We start from the raw sequence: 7,305 nt of genomic DNA on the forward strand, positions 1-7,305 counted from the left end.
ACCAGGATCCACCCAGCAAGTCCCCTATGGGATGAGGCTCTGCCCATCTGGAGTCGCTGCTCTGTTGTTCTGCAACCAAGCTATTTCAGCACCTTAGGTGAGGCCATGGAGCCATCCTCAGCGCCTGGAGCCAAATTGCTTAAATCATTTGAACCATGGCTGCAGGAGGAGAGGAGAGAGAGGAGTGGGGGTGGGGGAGGGGAGGAGTATAGAAGCAGATGGTCATTTCTCCTGTGTACCCTGACCGGGAATCAAACCTGGGGCTTCCACACACAGGGCTGACCCTCTACCACTGAGCCAACTGGCCAGGACACAGTCCAACTTTTTACCTAAAGATTTTTATTTATAAAAGTAATATAGCTTCATTTCTAGCAACATGGTAGAAGAGATAACCCTTTAAATACAAAACCTGCAAATACCAGATAATGTGCAATAAATTTTTTGTAAATACAGAATTGAGATCAGAAGGAAAAAAGGGAAACAGGACTGAAAGATTTGAAAACTAAGATGGTAAGCTTGTGCTCTCATGGGATTTACAGATTTCTGAGATCTAGTGTTTTGGGTTTTAGGGACTGCATGTGGAAAGGAGACACTGATCTTAAATCAGAATGCTGTAAATTGAACATTTTCTGCATAAAGCTAGAACCCTCAGTGAAAAGGTGAACTAGAAACATCAGGAAGAAATAAGAAAAATAAAGATGAACGAGAGCTATAATTAAGAAAAGAATAGGCCTTGGCCGGTTGGCTCAGTGGTAGAGCGTTGGCCTGGCGTGCAGAAGTCCCAGGTTTGATTTCCGGCCAGGGCACACAGGAGAAGCGCCCATCTGCTTCTCCACCATCCCCTTCTCCTTCCTCTCTGTCTCTCTCTTCCCCTCCCGCAGCCGAGGCTCCATTGGAGCAAAGATGGCCTGGGCGCTGGGGATGGCTCCTTGGCCTCTGCCCCAGGCGCTAGAGTGGCTCTGGTCGCAACAGAGCGACACCCCGGAGGGGCAGAGCATCGCCCCCTGGTGGGCAGAGCGTCGCCCCTGGTGGGCGTGCCGGGTGGATCCCAGTCGGGCGCATGCGGGAGTCTGTCTGACTGTCTCTCCCCGTTTCCAGCTTCAGAAAAATAAAAAAAAAAAAAAAAAAAATAGAAAAGAAAAAAGAAAAGAATAGAACTAAATGATATAGAAAAAAATTAAAAACAAAGTCAATAAATTAAAAGTTGGTTCTTTGAAGATAAAATAGACAACTTCTGGGCCAATTTAATCAAGAAAAAGAAAGAAGGGAAGGAAGAAAGAAAGGAAGGAAGGAAGGAAGGAAGGAAGGAAGGAAGGAAGGAAGGAAGGAAGGGAGGGAGGGAGGGAGGGAGGGAGGAAGGAAATTTAGGAATGACTCTAACTTTATAACTTAAGGAACTAGAAAGAGGAGAGCAAACTAAACCCAAAGCAAGTGAAAGGAAGAAAATAATAAAGATTAGAGCAGAGATAAATGAGGTAGACAAGAGAATAGAAAAGCAATGCAGGAAATCAATGAAACCAAAATTAGTTCCTTGAAAAAGATCAACAAAATTGACAAAACTTTAGCTATATAGAATAATAAAAAAAAGAGAAAACTTAAATTACTAAGATCAGAAATGAAAGTAGAGACACTACCAATTCTACAGAAATATGAAAGATTATAAGAGTACTATGAACAATTATAACCAACAAATTGGGTAATCTAGATGAAATGGTCAATGTTTGTTTTAGGGACACAAAATCTATCAAGATTGAATCAAAAAGAAATAGAAAATCTGAATAAATCTATAACTTGTAAAGACTGAGTCAGCAATCAAAAAATTTCCAACAAAGAAAAGCCCTGGACCTAAAGGATTCACTGGTGAATTCTACCGTTTGGAGAAGAGCTAATGCCAATCTTTCTCAAACTCTTCCAACAAATTTGAAGAGAAAGCAGTACTTCCTAACTCATTTTCTTAGGCCAGCATTATCCTGACACCAAACCTGATACCAGCATTATCCTGATACCAGATGAAGACACTATAAAAAAACAACACCACATATCTACTATGACCAATATTTCTTATAAACATGCAAAAATCCTCAATAAAATAGCAACAAATCAAGTTCTGCCTAATATTAAAATAATTATACACCCTGAAATATATTAAAGAAGACATATTCATTAAAAATTACAAAATGTAAAAAATTGAGACATCAAAAACCTATCACCTCACACTACCCAGAAAACCACATCGTTATGTATCTTTCCAGGATTTTTTTTACACTTTAAAAAATACATAATTTAATCAACTTGATTTAATAGATATCTTCAGAACCTTTCACCCTAAAGCAGCAGAATATACATTCTTTTCAAGTGCTCATGGTACATTCTCTAGGATAGACCACATGTTAGGGCACAAAAGTGGTCTCAACAAATTTAAGAAGATTGAAATCATATCAAGCACTTTCTCTGATCACAATGGCATGAAACTAGAAATCAACCACAGCAGAAAAGCTCAAAAATTCTCAAACACATGGAAACTAAATAGCAGGTTGTTAAATAATGAATGGATTAAGAATGAGATCAAAGAAGAAATAAAAAAATTCCTAGAAACGAATGATAATGAGCATACAACAACTCAAAATTTATGGGACACAGCAAAAGCAGTACTGAGAGGGAAGTTCATAGCACTACAGGCATACTTTAAGAAGCTAGAAAAAGCTCACATAAACAACTTAACCCTGCATCTAAAAGAACTAGAAAAAGAACAGCAAGTAAAGCCCAAATGTAGTAGAAGGAAGGAAATAATAAAGATCAGAGCAGAAATAAATGACATAGAGACTAAAGAAGCAATACAGAGAATCAATGAAACTAGGAGCTGGTTCTTTGAAAAGGTAAACAAGATTGATGAACCTTTAACTAGACTCACCAAGAAAAAGAGAGAGAGGACTCAAATAAATAAAATTAGAAATGAGAGTAGAGAAATAACAACTGACACAACAGAAATACAAAGGATTGTAAGAAAATACTATGAAGAACTGTATGCCAAAAAACTAGACAACCTATATGAAATGGACAAATTCCTTGAAGCATATAATCTTCCAAAAATCAATCTGGAAGAATCAGAAAACCTAAACAGACTGATTATACCTAATGAGATCAAAACAGTAATCAAAAAACTCCCAACAAACAAAAGTCCTGAGCCAGATGGCTTCACAAGTGAATTCTACCAAATATTCAAAGAACTAACTCCTATTCTTCTCAAGCTATTTCAAAAGATTCAAGAGGAAGGAAGACTTCCAAGCTCCTTTTATGAGGCGAGCATAATTCTGATTCCAAAACCAGACATAGACAACACAAAGAATGAAAATTATAGGCCAATATCCCTGATGAACTTAGATACTAAAATCCTCAACAAAATATTAGCAAACCAGATCCAACAATATATGGAAAAAATCATACACCATGATCAAGTGGGATTTATTCTGGGGAGGTAAGGCTGGTACAATATTCACAAATCAATCAATGTGATTCATCACATAAACAAAAGGAAGGAGAAAAACCACATAATAATTTCAATAGATGCAGAAAAAGCATTTGATAAAACCCAGCACCCATTCATGATCAAAACTCTCAACAACGTGGGAATACAGGGAACATACCTCAACATGATAAAAAGCCATCTATGACAAACCCACAGCCAACATCATACTCAATGGGCAAAAATTAAAAGAAATCCCCTTAAGATCAGGAACAAGGCAGGGGAGCTCCCTTTCACCACTCTTATTCAACATAGTCCTGGAAGTCCTAGCCACAGCAATCAAACAAGAAGAAGAAATAAAAGGCATTCAAGTTGGAAAAGAAGAAGTAAAGCTATCATTATTTGCAGAAGATATGATATTGTATATAGAAAATCCTAAAGTCTCAGTCAAAAAACCTGATAAATGAATTCAGCAAGGTGGCAGGATATAAAATTAATACTCAGAAATCAGAGGCATTTTTATATACCAACAATAAACAGTCAGAAAGAGAAATTAAGGAAACAATCCCCTTCACTATTACAACCAAAAAAATAAAATACCTAGGAGTACATTTAACCAAGGAGACTAAAGACTATACTCGGAAAATTATAAAACATTGATAAAAGAAATCAAGGAAGATACAAACAAGTGGAAGCATATACCATGCTCATGGTTAGGAATAATAAACATCATTAAAATGTCTATATTACCCAAAGCAATTTATAAATTCAATGCAATACCAATTAAAATACCAATGACATACTTTAAAGATATAGATCACATATTTCAAAAATTTATATGGAACCAAAAGAGAACACGAATAGCCTCAGCAATCTTAAAAAAGAAGAATAAAGTGGGAGGTATCACACTTCCTGATATCAAGCTATATTTTATTACAAGGCCATTGTACTCAAAACAGCCTGGTACTGGCATAAGAACAGGCACATAGATCAATGGAACAGAACGGAGAACCCAGAAATAAACCCACAGATCTATGGACAACTGATATTTGACAAAGGAGGTAAGGGCATACAATGGAGTAAAGACAGTCTCTTCAACAAATGGTGTTGGGAAAATTGGACAGCAACCTGCAAAAAAATGAAACTAGACCACCAACTTACACCATTCACAAAAATAAACTCAAAATGGATAAAAAGCTTAAATGTAAGGCGTGAAACCATAAGCATCTTAGAAGAAAACATAGGCAGTAAGCTCTCCTACATCTCTCGCAGCGATAAATTTGCTGGTTTATCTCCACGGGCAAGGGAAATAAAAGACAGGATAAACAAATGGGACTATATCAAACTAAAAAGCTTTTGCACAGCTAAAAACAATAAGAACTGATTAAATAGACAAACTACACAATGGAAGAACATATTTGACAGTACGTCTGATAAGGGGTTAATAATCAAAATTTATAAAGAACTTGTAAATCTCAACACCAGAAAGACAAACAATTCAATCAAAAAATGGGCAAAAGAAATTAATAGACACTTCTCCAAAGAGGACATACAGATGGCCAATAGGCATATGAAAAAATACTCAACGTCACTAATCATTAGAGAAATGCAAATTAAAACCACAATGAGATATCATCTCACACCGGTCAGAATGGCGCTCATCAACAAAACAACACAGAATAAGTGCTGGCGAGGATGTGGAGAAAGGGGAACCCTCTTGCACTGCTGGTGGGAATGCAGACTGGTGCAGCCACTGTGGAAAACAGTATGGAGATTCCTCAAAAAATTGAAAATCGAACTGCCTTTTGACCCAGCCATCCCACTTTTAGGAATATACCCCAATAACACCATAGAACCGTTCCAGAAGGAGAAATGCACCCCCATGTTTATAGCAGCATTGTTCACAATAGCGAAGATCTGGAAACAGCCCAAGTGTCCGTCAGAGGATGAGTGGATTAAAAAGCTTTGGTACATATATACTATGAAATACTACTCAGCCATAAGAAATGATGACATCGGATCATTTACAACAACATGGATGGACCTTGATTAACATTATACTGAGTGAAGTAAGTAAATCAGAAAAAACTAAGAACTATATGAACCCATGCATAGATAGGACATAAAAATGAGACTCAGAGACATGGACAAGAGTGTGATGGTAATAGGGGGTGGGTGGAGGGGTGGGGAGGGGGCGAGGAAGGAGAGGGAGGGGGAGGGGGAGGGTAGGGGCACAAAGAAAACCAGATAGAAGGTGACAGAAGACAATCTGACTTTGGGTGAGGGGTATGCAGCATAATCAAAAGTCAAAATACTCTGGAGATGTTTTCTTGGAACATATGTACCCTGATTTATCAATGTCACTGCATTAAAATTAATAAAAATAAGATTAAAAAATATATATAGTTTAACTTACTCAGTATGTACAACTTTATATCCTGTTTTTAAATTCTGCCTGATATTGCGTGACCTGTGGTGGCACAGTAGATAAAGCATCGACCTGGAACACTTAGGTTGCCAGTTTGAAACCCTGGGCTTGCCTGGTCAAGGCACATATGGGAGTTGATGCTTCCTGCTCCTCCCTTCATTCTCTCTCTTTCTGTGTCTGTCTCCTCTCTAAAATAAATTAAAAAAAATAAATTTTACCTGATATCATGAGTTCTTCGCGTATTCATTTTTTGTAAGCATAGCCTGAGGATAAACAAATCCTTTGTGTCTTGAATGGCATCTTTTTCTCTTCTTCCCTTTGGAAGTGTGGCTCAGAGGGATTGGGCCTGCTAAGCCCAGCAGCAAGATCATGGGGGCTGCATGTAAGCTCCCCTTGCTGGGCTCTGAAGGACCCCTTTTCCAACAAAAGCATTCCCTCGGCCTGAATCCTTTCATTGTCACCACTCCCATTTCCCTATAAATAGCAGCAGCCCAGGGGTAAGTCTCTCTCCTGGAGCTTTTCCTTGAGTGTGTCTGGCTATAACCACCTCTCTGTGAACTAAATAGAGCTCGGGGATTATGCACCCTACTGCTTCTTTGCTTGAAAGTTTTTCCTTAATAAAACTTACTTTATTCTTGCTCCAACATGTTGCTAGTATTATGTGTGATAATGTGTGTGTGTGTGTGGCGGGGGGGAGGGGGTGTCCATGTTCCTCATGGAACATTGGACATCGTTTTTATACATTAAATAACATTCCATCATAAGAATAACCCATAATTACTGTTTTCAACATGTTGCTATTATACATAAAGCTTTGATGACTATTTTTATGTATAATATTTTGTTTTGTTTTCATTATTTCAGGTCATCTCCTTAACATAAACTTCTCCAAGTGGGCCCCAGCCAGTTGTCTCAGTGGTAGAGCATCAGCCCGGCATGTGGATGTCCTGGGTTTGATTTCCAGTTAGAGCACACAATAGAAGCAACCATTTGCTTCTGCACCCTCCTCCTCTCACTTCTTCCTCTCTCTCTCTCTCTTTCTCTCTTCTCCTCCCCTCCTGCAGGTATGGCTCTATTAGAGTGAGTTGGCCCCGAGTGCTGAGGATGGCTCCATGGCCTTCACCTCAGGTGCTAAAATTGGCTCTGGATGCAACAGAGCAAGGGCCCCAGATGGGCAAAGCATCGCCCCCTAGTGGGCTTGCTGGATAAATCCCGGTCAGGTGCATGCGGGAGTCTGTCTCTGCCTCCTCTCCTCTCAGTAAAGAAAACATACAAAAATTTCTCTAAGTAGAATAACTGGCTAATGCTATAATAAAATTTCTCATGTCATTACATACTGCTAAATTTCTTTGCAGAAAAGTCATGCCAATTTACAATCTCATTAGAATATGAGAGTGTACCTGTTTCCAAATGT

The sequence above is a fragment of the Saccopteryx bilineata genome, chromosome 8 (assembly GCF_036850765.1).
Source record: "Saccopteryx bilineata isolate mSacBil1 chromosome 8, mSacBil1_pri_phased_curated, whole genome shotgun sequence".
NCBI lineage: Eukaryota > Metazoa > Chordata > Mammalia > Chiroptera > Emballonuridae > Saccopteryx > Saccopteryx bilineata.